The following is a 17,115-nucleotide window of genomic DNA, read 5'->3' as shown; positions in this document are numbered from 1 at the left end:
GCTTAATTTAGAGCTGACAAAACCGTGGTCAACATGATCAGCTCAGTTCATGCTTTCAAACGAAAAACCCAACTTCTGTCCTCAAAGCTGCAGCGCCATGATTTGGGGAACTTTCAAAACCTGGCATCAGAGCTGGAGACCCAAGGGAAGGAGTGTGCTCAACCTGACAGTGCGCGCGACACAGAGCAGATTGAAAACTGTCCGTCAGACTTTGACAAACGGTTTCAAGACTTTGCTTTACTCAAGCCAATTGCTACATTTATGTGCTACCCATTTAGGGAATATATTGAAGTTGATTGACTCGCATCAAAAATTGCCACACTGTTCCACCTGAATTTATCTACAGTGGAGGATGATATGCTGACACTACAGGCTGACATTCAGCTGAAATCCAGGGCTCATGGACAGTTTTGGAACTTACTCACAGAGAAAAAGTACCCAAACATGAGGAAATGTGCATTATTTGGCTCTACTTATTTATGCGAGTCAGCCTTTTCCCACATGAAGATTATCAAGTCCACGTACCGATCCACCATGACTGATGATCATCTGGAAGCCTGCTTGAGGCTGGCTACCTGCTGTTACTGTCCGGACTATGCAAACCTGGCTGACTCTGTTCAGTGCAAGTCATCAGAGTAAGGTAGTGACCAGAAATGTATTGAATTGTATTGTACCATAAGGGTTCATGCAGTGTAGCAATGTACGCCAACATATATTGTATATTTAAAGTATATTCAGTACATATATAAATAAATATATTTTGTATTTTTTAATACATTTTGACCTCGTCATTTTAGAAGTAACTCCCAAGCCGAAAAAGTGGTCTAGATCATCCAGCTGTGTCCATATAGTCCACTATCTTCTGTATCTTCTGTATCTTCACTAACTTCATTTCAGTTGTTGTTCTCATTAAGATGGTTATGGCTATTAAAAAACAAGAATTAAGATAATAGGAAACTCTTTCTAACCCTGGTCTTGATCTCAAATGGTCAACTGTCAAACTCATTCCAGCATATCTATTATTGATAAGGTTTACCAGTTAGTATGCACTCCATAATGTCTCAAAAGCTTAAAGAGGGTCTACCTGTTCACAATGTTGAACGCTATATACTAATCAATGATAGACCCACAAGTGACAGGGTTGCAGAGGTAAGGGTTGTGATACCTGGAGTGCTGGATAGATTGGCATGTTGGAAAGGGCGACGGTTGGTTCAGGAATGTTTGGCTAATCAGTGCTGATATTTATAACTGGCTGCCTAAATCATCTGCAGGGTGCACCCGCCAACTAATACTTTAGAAGAGACAAGCTCTTAACAGACCTCTTAATTCAATGTAAGACCATGTTACACAGTGGTGTTGAAGTAATGAAACATGAAAAAACTTAATATAAGACTGTTTGCATAGCAAAAAACAATGTTACCAAATTAAAGACAACAATTGACTGTAAACACAGCTAAACATTCCATGAGTGCAAAAATCTCAAAGGCGTTGGATGGAACTAAAAACACAATGATTTATCTGTTTGCGGCTTTCCAGTAGTAGAGCTGTAAATCCTCTATGCTTATGCTCTATAAATGTCCTTGCAATCTTCATACTTGATTATGAGATCTGTGGGCATCATGAACCTTTATGGAAACCTGCGCATTAGATATGATAATTATTGTGTACAAGTGGTTCTAGATAAAGGGTCACCAAAATCATTAGGAACCTTTCTTTGGGGTCCACAGCTAATTACCATGGTAATCTGCAAGGTAGTTGTCAGTGTTGGAAAGATAGAAAAAAATTGAATATTTCTATTGATAGACTGTGCTTCTTGTAGGGATACAAATTAAACATTACTGACTTCACATATATATTAAAATTGTACTAACCTAATTTACTATTGCACCTTTATAACATTGTCAGGGTCATGAAAATAAAAAAAGACTAAAATGAATATAGCAAAAACAGATTATTTATTATAGCAGCAGTGGACTACTTGCCCTGCTGTGTGGGTGTCTGTTAACATGGCAGCTTGAAACTTCAACACTTCTTTTGAAAGTTTTATTGGATACCTTTAAGGGCCCTTTTACACCTCCCTTGTTCAAAGTTTCAAACTTTTAGTTTGATCCAAACCAATTTTACAGGTGTGAAACCTCCCCCAGACCACAGTCCTAATATCTAATCCTAGGTCCGACAAAAAATATGTGGTCTAGATCCGGATCAATTGATATTATGGTTCAGTGTGTTTAGTTTTCACACTAGCCGAGCCGCGGTAGAACATGGGGAGAGGAGAAGACCCACAGTTTTGGCTGCCGTGCCTCTAACCTAGAACGTCAAAAAATGATCAACACGGGCAGGGCCTGGAGGCCGGCAGGGCCGCTCTGGAGGCCACAGGAACACTGGGGTCTCAATGGGAGTCTGACAAAGATCTGGGGTCTCGTCGGAAGTCTGTGGGAGAACTGGGGTCTGCCGCGGCCCGGCAGCAGGAACTGGGGTCTGGGAGATGATATGACATCCCCTTGATCCTTTGCAAAGTCTGTAAACAACACAGGGCAAATTACAACCTCTCTGTAAATGCAAAACTATCACATGACGGCCCGTTAAGTGGTTTTAAGTGATATTTATCTGTCAGAAAACCAAGCAGGTAATATGAATTATAAATTATCTATACAATCGCCACAATCTATGTCAAATATGAATCAACATTTAAAACTCTTATGTTTGAACGTTAAAGCTAACTTGCCAAGCTGCATCGTACAACAGCTCCTGATTGAAGATATGCTTTATCACCGGCGCATAATGTATTTTAGATGGTGGAGGGGCATCTCATACACACTCTGGAGACCCCCCCAGATGATGCATCAGGAGACACCAGCCCATCCAAGTCCAGCAGCAAACTTTATCTGTATATACTGTAAATGCTATATTGTTTTATAATATTTTTATGTTTATAATAACCATTAAATCATTTTATTTGTTTGATCATTCATTTCCATTCATTGATAGGTAATTTTCTAAATTAAAGAATCCCTTTTCTAAATTAATAAATCATATGTACAAAATAAATCCTTCTTGAACCTTGAAATCAATTAAGTTTTCATTAATTTTCATTTATAGTTCATATAAATTAAATACACAATATATTCATCATTATATATATTATTTATTTCATTTAATTTACATTTCATTTGTCAACAAGTTTCTCCAGCAGAGAGAAGAGTCTGTCCATCGTCTCCCTGCTCTCCATCCGCTCCTCTCTTCTGCCTCCGTCTCCTTCTCCCTAAAACAAAACAACATGTTAGAGCAAGTTTAGCTATACACCAGTAAACAAAAGCAGATTAAGTTGCAAAATAAGGACACATATTATAAATAATAAAATATGTATAATCAATCCGAACGATTGCACTCAGAAAACCAAGCAGGTAATATGAAGTATACATTATCTATACAATCGCCACAATCTATGTAAAATGTAAATCAACATTTAAAACTCTTAGGTTTGAAAGTTAAGGTCTTAAAAGTTCTACTTTCAAAGGCTAACTTAGGTTGGATGCCGGCAGCCAAGCTGCATCGTACAGCAGCTCCTAGCAGCTAGCTTAACTAGCATCGGCACTAACGTCCCGTAACTTAACCGTCATTTTAGCGAAGATTTAATGTTTTAAGGTCCTTTGATTTTATAACATTTGTATTGTTAGCTATTCGAGCGAGTTGAAACCCAATACTTACATTTAAAAATATATCCATTTGATGTTACTGCTGGGTCGGGGGGCGGGATTTTTCTTCAGGAAAAAACCTCTCTGGGCGCACAATGAATCCTGGGATACCTGCGGCCGTGAAGGATACATCAGATGTATCCTCCAAATCCGGCAAAAGAAGGTCGCATTTGTCGGCTGCATTTGAAGGAGTTGCCAAAATGGGACACCCCTGTTGCGGCCGCTATGACGTAATCGGTCTACAAATGCAGCCGAAGGCTGCAGTATCTGAATTGAGACACAACTAGTGAGTGAAGCTTTCAAAAAGGAACAGGAAACACAAAAAACTAAGATCATGACAGCACAATCCTTTTTTTCTCTTTTCTGTTGATTTGAAATTAGGCCATAAACACATTACACAATCTGGTGAATCAGAGTTATTGAGTGAGCACATATCGCTTATGTTGCGTTAGCAATGTGCATTCCTACGCTATGACAAGAGTGTGTGGATGAAGCCTAAAGCATTAAGCGACTGGTTGGTTAGCCAGCTAGCTTTCTAATTTCACCATGCTTTCATGCTACAATGGTTGCAGAAAATAAAAAACACCACATGAACTGTTGGGCTTGGTCAAGTAACTTTAACATTCAGCTGGACTTTACTGTTTTTAAATTACTGTTAATAATACACGTTACCTTTCTAATTAGCCTTTAATTTACCAGCATCCATTGGGTCCAATCCCGTATTTGTCATGGCCTAAGAGCCGGGTTGACGGTGGTTTCCTTTGATTTTATAACATTTGTATTGCAGTGAGATGATAAAATCAAATCCAGGAAGTACAAGTACATCAAAGTAATTGATCAATGAGTTGGAAGGTTAATCAGATGCCAAAACTCAACTCAGCAATTTATAATATTATGAGACGGGATTTTAAAACAGGAAAATGTATTCTCTCTCTCAATGGAATCAAGGTAAGCAGCAGAATCGCAGTTTAATGTAATCTACCTCTGGACAGTGCTGTGTTGCCATATGTTGTGTCACTGCATTGTTGAGAAAATATTTTGCCAACACCCTACCCTCTGTATTGGGGCTTCTACTGCTACTTTGAGTTCCATAACATTGCTAGTTTTTGTGTTTCCTCTTTGTATTTGATGCTCTTTGAGCTTCCTTCTGCTTTAAGCCCCTTAAAATTTTAAGGCGTTCCTCAAAACAGTAATTACTGTCTTCTGACACGCAGCTGACAGAGTGGTTTAGGAGAATGCTCTTTATTCTGCTAGTGTTGATTTAACCATGACTCCTATGTCTTTGTATCTCCGATGGCTCTTTGCAGACAACACCACATTTATTCTCCAGGTTTGCAATAGGTTAGGGTTAGGTTATCTTGCAACTTGAATATAAATAATAAAAAGACTGTTTCCCACCTTCCATACCCTGAAGGAGACTGTCATGTTGAAAAGTTTATTAAAAAATAATCATAAATTATTTGTTTGCATCATGGCTACAAGAGTGCGACTATCTTCCTTCCCACCTGGTCAGCACCTCTCTAACACTAGTGTGCATTACTCCTTAACAATGCAGTTGAAATCACAGTTCACTTGCCTGGTACAGGCTGCTATAAGAATGATGGGGGTTGAAAAAATATCCTTCCCTCCAAACAATCTATGAACAGTCCATTGTTGGATATGCACAAAATATAGTGTCGGATCCAACTCAGAGTTCCAGCTCTTCCAGAAGATTCAGGGTTTCCAAGAGCAAGCTGAACCGCTACACACACTCATTTCTTCCTATATTCATTAAGCTTCTCAAAGTGGATATGGATATGGATGTAGATGTCAGTCGGTGTGTATGTACAAACTGTATGTGTACGGAAGCCATGTATTGTTAAGACGTTTTTTTCTTTTACAATGCACTATGTATGATTTTTAGATCATAGATTGTTCATAGATCTTAGATTTTTCAGAGTCCAGAACAAATGTCCCTTGTAGGACAAAAAAGTATATTGTATCATATCGTATCCTCTCTGTCCCACTGTCCATATTTGCTATCATTTAAGAATTAGAGGGAATCTGAAGCATGAATGTTAATTGGAGTCACTAGCCTTTGTTCGACTGAATGAATGTTTATTGTTCCAGTGATCCTGTAAATAGAAATACACTCCATGGATGAGACTGAAAACTTTGCACACAACCATAATATTAATGTCTCCAAGTAAGTCATTAAAAAACAATAAAACAATAAACATCGGTAAAGCAATATATTAAAAGACACAATTAAGTTAAGAACTCACCCAAGTGGTTGTAAGTCATGTCTAACATCAGGGGTTGTGGAAGCAGATTCCTCATAAATTACGGGAGTGTTCTGAAGAATGGCCTGACCACAGACAGTGCTGAGGGTTTCTTGCTCTCAGCGGAGCAGTGGCAGCAGGATCACAGGGGATTAAGAGTGAATATGCTGGGCTATGAATGCTCAATGTTCCCTGCTGTAGAGTGACAAGAGATCCACACAGCAGCACTTGTACCGTCAGAAGCCCCTCTGAAAGCAGCGGCTGCATGTCTGTATTCATATTATTCGTTACAGATTAATTGTCTGTCACCACTACACACTTATGGAGCTCTATTGTTATGAAAAGGCACACAGCTCTCAGTTAGGCGGTAACCCCACTTAAAATGTCTGTATACATGACTAATTCTAACACTGGTGGGTAAAACACTCAGTATTCTTACTCCACCTCTGGCATTGTGTGAAGATCCATGGTTAAAGCTAGGTGAATCTGAAGACGGCGAAAACACACCAGAGCAGAGGAGAAGTGCGGCCTGCGGCGAGCTGTCATGCAATGTCTATGGAGAGCTGCAGCAGCCGCTCCGAGCTCAGCGAGCTGCATATTTTAATTCTGATAGTTTGCACCTTAACCTTGAATTGCCTGAACTTAACCAAATTGTAACCATAAAGGTGATAAGTAAGTTAAGTCAGGTACTGTGGTAACGTCTACTGCAGCAGCTCCCGCCATTACAGCTGGGGACACGAGCTGCTCCCAACTTTTCTCCCCTCATCCCTCACTGAGTCATTTCTCAGGACAACAACAGTTTCAAACCTAAAACACGGTTGACAAGCTACATGGATGGATTCCATTGGTCTGTTGATAATTCTTCATTTATTTTCTCACATGTCCTGTTCATTACAGCAGCCGATCAGTTTCAATTATATTTAATAATGTGGGGATTAGATTGGTGATCCATCGCAATGAATTGCCATTACTTGAAGCCATTCTCTCTTCAGTGAGTTTAAGTTGTAGCAGCAGGATGGTGAGTGTGTGTGTCATGTGTATGTATGTATTTTTACTTAAGTTTATGAGCAAAAAACACACAAACATGAACAAACACAAATGGAGGCAAAACAAGTAATACATTTTTGAGACCATGCGGCGCTGTAGCAACAAAAGGTATGTCTTTAAATGTTAAGAAGGGTGCAGATGGTTGAGGTGAGCTGTTGATGTGCTCCTGCACTCATACACTTTCTGCTATTTATCTTTTAGCACTACAATTCACCACACATGCATCACTCGATCTGACATCCATCTGATGTTGTACAGTCTGACACAGATTGACACCAAGATATTATTAGTCACAGACGTCCTGCAGCCTTTGAGCTAATATGAAACTTCCAAGGCCTTGACTTGAACTCCAAGGAAACCTGAGCCTCTTTCTGTTAAGATGCAAAATGTTTCTTCTTTGTCACTAAAAAGTTAAAGTGACGAAATCAAGTTTCTCAGTGGATGAGGAACATGAGAACATAGGTTCACCATTATCACTGGCGATATGCGTGCCACTCTAATGTGCTAGTCACCAAATGTATCAAATCGACACAGAATAAATCTGCCATGACCTTATTTTTTCCACTGACATTTTTAACCTATTATGTTTTTGGCTTATGCTTGTATTATTATTAGGGCTGTCAAGCGATAAAAATAAAAATCTAATTAATTACATGCTTTGTGATTAATTCATCTAAATTAATCGCATTCATCAATATTTGCTGTGAGAAGCATTTAAAAAAATGAGTGAATCAATGAGTGGCATTATAAACTTAAAGATCAACATGTCTTTTATTTCAATACTATTTCTCCAATATCTTGTTTGCTACAATTATCGTAGACAACACAGACCAACAGTTAGATATAAACTGCAATTTCAAATTGGGCATAACATCTTTTATTGCACAATAAACATTATATTTAAAAGTTCTGTCATTTGACGCCATGTGTAAAGCCTCCATTAACTCCCTGTCCTCTACCATCTGCAGTCCATTGCAATACATTTGGTGATGTAAAGCGTCAAGGGGCGCGATTAATCTGCGTTAATTGTTTTGTCGCATTATTATTTCTGTGATTAATTAATCGAAATTAACGCACTAATTTGACAGCCTTAATTATTATCCCTGTCCAGTAGTGTGTTCTGCAAAGCTAAAAAGTCAAAAGTCCACGCCAGAGAGAGTTTCTCTCCCTCACAGAAACACTACCCCTGCAATGCCTGCAACTCCTTGCTTGAAGTCCGTCCTTTTTTTCCGTAATTTGTGACGTCACCGAGTAAGACATTTGCATAATTCCTCCTTCACGCTTCTTTTGGCACTCCCTCAAACACAGCTAGATAGAGCAGAGCTGGAGCGGAGGCCAAGTTGTTTGTTTAGTGGCGACACCATGTTGAGAGAGCGCTTTTTTCTGCAATACAAACAAGTGTCTAACATGTATTTTTACCACTTTTACTCAGCAGTAAAACCAAAATCCTATCATTGTGTTCCCAACATTCCACCAAGGACTGCTTCCTGGGCATAGTTCACAGCCGTATTTCACAACGGTTTCTCTTGAAAGACGGGGCAGATTACCCATCTAAGGACAGAGGGTGTCGTATCCTGTACAGTCTGTAAAGCACACTGAGACAAATGTATAATTTGTGATATTGGGCTATACAAATACATTTGATTTGATTTGATTACACTTTGTTGGGCCAATCTGGCAGTTCATGGTCACAACCTATAAGTATGCTTTATTATTTGTGGATTTGTTATGTTTAAAACAAACAATGTAGCTACTACCTGGAGTGTAAGTGTGGGGTTGATGGTTGTAGCAGTTGAGTTGCACACACAGTGCTAGCTTTGGCTAAGTTGCTAGCTAACGTTATTGTGTTCAAACAGTTGTGCCAATAAGCTGTATGCCCACCTTTACCTAAAATTGTGTAGAAATATGGCGATGTTTTTTTTTTATCACAACATGTTGAACCATGTTTAAGTATGTAGATTGGATTATGATTACGAACTGTAATCGTTATCCACTTTAGTTTTCTAACATTATCTAATTATTACCTGTTCCTCACTGTTCTCATTTCATAGTAACAATACTGCAGACACATTATTATTATTATTATTATTTTGTCTCTTATGTAGAATGACTTATAGTGAACTAACTACAGGGACAGTCTCCCTGGAGCAACTCAGGGTTAAGTACCTTGCTCAGGGGTATAATGGTGACAGCCCTGGTATTGAACTCACAACCTTCCGGTGTTTTGAAGCCATACCATTAGACCACTAGACCACCACCAAAAAAAAGAAGAACTGTCAGCTGATTTCATTAAAGGTGCAAATGAAGTGAACAATCGCATATTTGCTTCCTTCCTTGATGACACAACATAATAAGGACAATAAAAAGACAGATTTACAATAAAACATTTTTTATAATAAAGCAAATAATGACTCAGGAGGTAACATCTGTGCATAGGAAAAATATTGATCCATTAAAGTAACATGTGTTTCAATGTCTAACTTTTACTTCAAATAAAATTATGTTATCACAGGAGAAAGAGGAGAATAGAAAGCATTGGTACCTTTTACATATTGTTGATTACAAACATAATTTCAACCAGGAGGTGATTTTTGCAGAAATATTACAGTAACCATGACAACTTTGATAGTACATTCAAAATCTGCTGTGCTCTTGGTAAAATTGCCAAAGTTACTAATCAAAATACATTTGTGTTTTATCAGGAAATATGTGTTAGTCTTTAGATTTTGATCAGGATAACTTTGTCAGTATTTTATAAAATAAGCAACGCTAGTGTAATTCTTAGATACAAAATATATTCATGCTTTACATTATTGCATATAATGTTATGTGTTTGCTACTGTTGATGTTTAGCAGGTAGTTAGCTAGTTAGCTACATAATAGGTAGTTAGCTACATAATGTGGAAATGTATTATACTAAGTGTTAAATACCTGATGCTTTTCACTTCGCCGGGCATTCTGGAACAGTTTCAACGATTGTCCACCTAAAAAAGAAATTACAGTTATAACATTACACCTGAAATATAAAACAACCACAACATAAAAACTAACCAATGTGAAATTTCCTGCTCCAGTCTTGGTTGCACAGGTGATTCAGGTCTATCCGCTTGTTCTTCCTCAAGTTCACAACCATACGCCGGCTCGACTGGCACTTTTTAGCAGAGTTTTCAGCTGTTCACGAATCCTCTGTAGCTAAAATTAAAAGTTATGGTAAGGGCCGTGACCAATTTCCTGACCAACGCTCTTAGCGGTTGACCAATCACAACAGAGTGTGCCAGCTGACCAATTAGAGCAGACTGGGTTTTTCGGGAGGGCAGAGCAGGAGCTCTTTACAGGTGCTGCATCACAGGCGATATTAGAAGAATAAAGCACATTTTGAACATTAAATTATGTAAACATGTTCTAGTAGAGGCTCAAAATACAAATATGGACCTGAAAATTAGCATTGTATGACCGTTTTAACTAATTTTCCATAAAGAGTATCCGTAAGCGTCTTCATGTGTTTTTGTTCTTTCTGTATCGCTTTGTCGGAACCATATAAACCATATAACCACATATATACATTTATATATATATATAGTGTAGAACATTGTCCTTTAGACCTTTCATAACCTGCAAACATTATTCATGTCAACACACCTTTAACAACATTAGAAATTATTAAAATGACTAGTGGCAGCATGTGTGGGAAATGTGGAATGACAGTTGTGTATTGAATTTTGGTATTGCGGGCATCTTGTTCATTTTGTGGATGTTCTTGTCCTTTTAGTCATATCGCTGATTGTGCCTTTAGTATGAACTGTTGGAACAACATTATTATCGTTATTCATTTTTTGATTTTCAAATGAAAACTAGAAGTTTTAAAAAAAATAAAATTTCAAAACAGTTATGGACTGAACAGAAGGTACACATATGCTGTATCCATGGAAGTGAGATGATTAAACTTGTGGGAAGTTATCACAGCAATTTTTTTTTGTATTTGGAAGTGATTCTCTTGAACTACTCTTGCTGTCCAATCAAAGACAGGGTATATTTGCTTTGTCTCAAATGTCCAAAATGATTCCGTTGAGGAATGAACACTTGATTAATCAAAACAAAAGGCTGAAACTGAAGCGGACACTTCAGGACATATATGGTTGCTTTCCAACATAAATGTTAGTTTGATAAATGTTATACTTCAAGAAATGAATAACAATCAGTTAATAATAATCTTAAGTTAGCATGTAGGAACCACATGACCCAGGTGAAACATAAACAGTGTAGCAGTTTGACTTATAACTGGAGTGCCAGGCTAAGTCAAAGTCCGACAATAATAATAATAATAATTTGAATATTTACAGCATAGGTCAACAGGGGGTCCGTGACCCCCAGGGGGTCCGCCGAGGTACTGCAGGGGGGGTCGCAATTTTTTTTAAAGTGTTCATCTGTGGTACTGCAACTAAACAATCCACTGTGACTCTAAAAACATTTTCTCCACAGACCTCGATTACACAACAGATGTCTGTAAAACTGTTGGTAGGACACTCCACTTCATCAGTACATGGACCATCTTTCACTTCACCCTACCATGCTTCTGTTACAGGGACACTATCCCTTTCATACAGCATAGGAGAGTTTTTCTAACCTAACTAAGCCAACATTACCATGGGATACACTTCAATGGTGCCTTTTATAACGTCACCATGACAATTGTTTTGTCTAGAGCCCCACAAAGTGCTGGTTTCATCCAGAACCTCTGGGTCAAAGGAGTAAAGCACATACAAGAACATGAGGGGGGTTGTTTGGCTAAGGTTACCCAAGTTGCTCTTGGAGAGGGATCAAACCTTAAGGAGGCCCTTTATCGTAATCCTTCATCCACGCTGCTCTTGTTATGCTTCTGCTTTTAGATAAACTCCTACTCTGAAGGGCGATCACAGCCCCAGGCCAGGGGCTTTTTATTTTCTTCTATCACATTTGAAGGAACACAAACTCATGGAGTAACGGTAGGTGCTGTGTGGGTGAGCTGTGGGGAAGGTATAGCTTGTCATCATAATTTCGAAATATTTTAGAAAAGGCAACCATAACTTTAAACCTAACTGGTTTTCTTTGTAAATGTAGATATTATTTTGTTTTATTTGTACTGTATATGCATAAATAAAGAAATATCTAGTTTTTAGAGTTAGTAGTATTTGTTTAATTTAGAATTAGATGGATGGTTCTGATTATGGTGAGGTATATTGTGCTATATTTGGGAAATGTAACTTAAAATATATTTCAAAGACTGTATTTGCACAGTATTGCAAATTTCAAATTTTCCTCTACTTTCAGGTATCTCAACGGCTCATATATTAACCAGATACATCAAGTTCCGTTAGCTATGAAACATTTAATCAATGAATATTTATGAATCACTAAAGTGAAAGGAGTTACGGCACACATACTAGTTGTTACACAAAAATGTATCACTAAATGTTTGTAGGCAGTATCTGCCAGGTGGAACTGTTGCATAGCTAACTGAACCCACTGACAACAAACAACTTGTTATTGTCTGACCTCTTTAAGTTTACGAGTAAAATGGGAAACACATCTGACCTGATACTTGATGAAAATGTTATTTTAATGTGTGACTCTTTACACTGTTATTTTATTTTTAGAACAATAGATACTTTTTTCTGAGTCTCAACACCCTGAAACGACTCTTTGCAATATCATATTTTGAAAGTCTCAAGGAGTCGAATCAGCAAATCATTTGAATGTGCAGTAAGCAGGGAAGACAGCCAGCAAGGTCTTTAACGTGTATGCTCACAACTGACTCGGCTGGACTCTAGTGGGCTAAAAGTAGTGAAAATAAGATATTTCCTGGACTTTTTTAAGGTATGCGCCAAATGAGAAACTTTCATTGGAATGAATGGGGTGCCATCTTGGAACACGGTATCCAAAATCACTCATTCACTCCTCCCAATATAACACACAGTAGATTGCTGTCTGTCAGACTGTATAGCTGTCAACCAATTGAGCATAAAAAGAAAAACACTGTGCCATCGACAATATTTTTTCATTCTATTGTGGGAATTTTTGAGAGCACTTTAACCTCTTACCGTGTGGACGGCTCCACCAGAGTTTTAGTTTGCCATGTGTTGTGTACAGTCTACCATGCTGGATTAGAAAGCTTAGAATCTCATCTATTTAGATTTTGAGATCACAATCACAACAGCAGGTACAATTAGCGCCTCAAAATAGTAATTAAACTCAAAAATCAAAATCATAACTTTGAGCCAACTCACCCATGAAGCCTCATAATAATCTTGTAATCAGTAGGGGAGTGTGGGGGAAAATGATTCAATTTTTACTTAAATTGCTCTCAAGGCAAGGGAAAATGAGATTGAGTTCAATGAAAAAGATCTACCTATATTTCAGGGTGTCAACAATCAAATTGCATTATAAGAATGCATCTTTGACAAAGGGCCTGGAAAATATGACCATGAAAAAAATGGGTGCTTCCTGAATTTATGTCACATGACCATAAATGTATTAAGTTGAGTAGAAACTGAGGGTGGGTCAATTTACCCGCTAGCTCATTTTACCCCACTCTCCCCTAATAATCCCCCAAAAAAACACTCCTGTTTGACCTCTTGCCAAAGGTCCAAACGATCATTTCCTGTAAAAAGATATTGATCATTGATCAAAGCCCATAAACAGCTGTTGCAATCTTTGAAATCAACTGATCGATGTGTGAGATATTTTGTTTGTACTCGGCTTGTTACTCCCGCTGCCTTCAGGGCCGAGTGCCTGCTTCCCAAATGTAGAGCGGACTCTAAGCGTTTGATTGACACCTCATTTGAGCCAATCGGAGATTCCATGCGTTATCTACAGCCTTCAATAGCCAATCAGTGTCAACTTGATAAGGAAGTGCCACCCCCTCTTCTTTTGTTTACAGACCGAGCCTATAGCAACCGAGTCTCCTGATGACTGGTGTATCGTGTAGCCAATGAAACGATGAGAAATATGGTTTATTTTTTACAAATGTTATTTCTTTGCAAAATTATATTTATTATATCGTCACCTTCTTAAACTAATGGCCTAAGTCATGTTTTGAGGAAAATGTTTTTTTTGCCTAAATCATCTCTTCATGATGCTGGCAACCTCGTAAAATTGCCTAGATCCTTACTGAAAAAATAATGCTGTTCCTACCCTGTTAGTATGATGGCCTATCTCAAGAGTGTGACTTAGGCAATAAACAAATGGCTTAAGTCACATTTTCTGTGACTTAGGCAATGTTATCAGCATTACAAGATTGCAGCTGCTTCAAGAAGAAAGAAAAACTACCAGATAAATTAAGTTATTTCCATGGTTCAGGGCTCGTCCCCTATTGGTAAGTGATAATGTTTACTGTAATATAGGCTAGGCTATTAATGTAGGGTAGTGTAGTTATTTAGTGTTTTACTTTCACAAGTTATAGTTTAATTATCAAGCCTACCAGTGGGGATACAACATTTCACACATGTTCCATGAAGGAAAGTATTCTGTATTCATTCCGCGAAAGGATCAGTGTGATGTTTGTGTTTCATTCAAGCATGGGAATATCAGTAAGGCCGAATATTATGCACATGTGATCCAGAAAGATGAAGCAAAGCAAGAGAAATCCCGCAACAAGGATTCTGCGAACAATGAGAAGTCCATTTGGACAATGGGCTTGCAAGCCGTGCTGATGTGTCCAAAAACCCAAGCCAGCTGCCTGCATTACAAAACAAAACTGCAGGTCCATAACTTTACCCTCTTCGACTTGAAATCAAAGGAAGGGTAGTGCTATATTTGGGAAGAGTCGGAGGGCGACCTCAGTAGCGAGGTATTAACACACCTTTAATATCGTCATTTTGAAGGTGTGTTCAAAGACCATCCAGAAATCAAGGAGATAGTAGTGTGGAGCGATGGTTGCGGTTATCAGAACCGCAATGCAAATGTGGCAAATGCATTTTCTGAGCTTGCCAGGAAATACAAATCAAATCATCAAATCAAATTTATTTGTATAGCCCAATATCAGGGTACTAATAACACAGAAGTACCTTGTTGCAGGTCACACACAAATGGAGTGTGACAGCATGCATAGCACCATTGAATGCAACAATGATAACGGATATCATCACCCGACTACATAATCATACTCCAGACTGCAAGAATCAGACCATCACCCTACCATGTGAAGGTGGTCAAGCATGAGGAATTCCTGAAGTGGATTGGCTCTTACTTCTTGAGCATCAGAGCAGGCAAAAAAGCTGGAGATCCGGCTGTACATCATTTGCAGGCTCTTCAGTTTAGCAGTGATGGTAAGGTCCATTACAAGGTATCCTTCTCGGAGAACTCTGCGTGGGATGCACTGCCACAGAGGTTACAGGTGCCAAATAAGCTGCTGGCATGGATCAGAAGGTTTCCACACGCTCTGCCAATCAAGGAGAGGAAGTTCCAGGACCTTCAGTCCATGAAACATGTCATGCCCACCGAGTGTCATCAGTTCTTCGACAATTTGCAACATAATTAGGCATCAATCAAGATGACTGAAAATGAAGGGGAGAAATATTTTTAATAGGAAATCGGTTAGTTACAATTTAAAAACCCAGCAAAGAAAAGCTGGAGGGAGACGTGAGGAGAGGCACAAACCTCCTCAGTGTTTGATTGACCTGCCCTTTGTTTGATTTAGCTAAGAGTGATTTCAGTTGTAACTTTTGAGTTTGCTTTGTTGAATTAAAGAGCCATCCACGGTCTCTGTGTGCTCCGCTAGCATTTTAAACTGTTTGTGGCAGACCCTTCCCCATGGTCTGTCCCGGTAGTGGGAATAAAAGGAGTGCACTGTTTTGCCTAAGTCACTTTCTCCAGAAATAATCAGGCCTAAGTCAGGTTTAAAATTGCCTCAGTCACAACGCCATGTTCTTAAATTGGCCTAAGTAATTTAATCCTCTTATGTTACATAATTGACAGACAGTGTTATTTGTATGTCAATAGTCCTATATTGTCATAACCTTTTTGTGTGAAATGATTAATAAATATTCAGTTTTTTCTGTTTCCTGAACAATTTTAAAATGTGACATTGGCCATTAGTTTAAGAAGATATTAACAATATTCAAGTTCATAAGAAAAACCACATAAATATTGCAAAAAATGTGTTTATACTTCACTTATTCTGTGTCATTACTACTGACAGTGAAATATGGGTGTACAATAATTATTTGTGAGCAATACAAATAATATTTTAAAAGTTTATTTTCTTCAAATTCAGTATATTCAGACCACTATTACTCAGTGCCAGAAGCACTTGGAGTAATTATGTTTTGCAAGAACAATAATAGTGGTATCTTTTGAATGAGACCAAAACCATGCATATTGTGCAAATGGTTGAAGAGCAGCTTTTAATTTACCTTGGGTATGTCTTTTGTAGGTATTTTCGATTAAATTCCCCCACACTGTAAGAGAGCATTTCACACTTCGCATTCAGACAGACAGAAATAAAAGCACGTAGGCCTACAGACATTTCTTAAGTCAAGATCCAATTTCATTAATCACTAGTATGACACTACAGTAATTAGTAGTCACTCAGAATGGAGAAAGGACTTTACATAGTACTTACTTTAACAACGGCGAGGTCCGTGCTAAACTTAAAGCATGGGCTATTGCGCACAGCTGCAGTGATTTGGACGAGTACTGGAATTCCAGGTACGCGTATTAACAGTGCTAAAAGACAATATAGTGACAAAGTGGAGTCTGACTACAAGAGCTCCATCACTAGAAACATGTGGTCTGGACTAAAAACAATAACAGACTGTAAAAGTGCTGAGGAAGTGTCTGCATCTCTCCCAGATGAACTGAACACTTTTTTTTGCACGTTGTGAGAGCTCCCCAGCTGTGGAGGTACAGAACGCTGAGGATTTCTGCCCACTGGTTTTAACCTTAGCAGATGTGTGCAAATATTTTAAAAGGCTCCTGGACCTGACGGCATCCCTGGCCGTGCTCTCAATGTTTGAGCAGTTTAGCTGGCAAATGTGTCCACAGACACCACACAGAGGACGCCATTGCCCTCACCCTCACCCTCCACACTGCCCTCTCCTACCTGGACCAGAAGAACACATATGTGAGAATGCTGT

Source organism: Cottoperca gobio, chromosome 22, assembly GCF_900634415.1.
Source record: "Cottoperca gobio chromosome 22, fCotGob3.1, whole genome shotgun sequence".
NCBI lineage: Eukaryota > Metazoa > Chordata > Actinopteri > Perciformes > Bovichtidae > Cottoperca > Cottoperca gobio.
Note: the sequence above shows the minus strand (reverse complement) of the source record.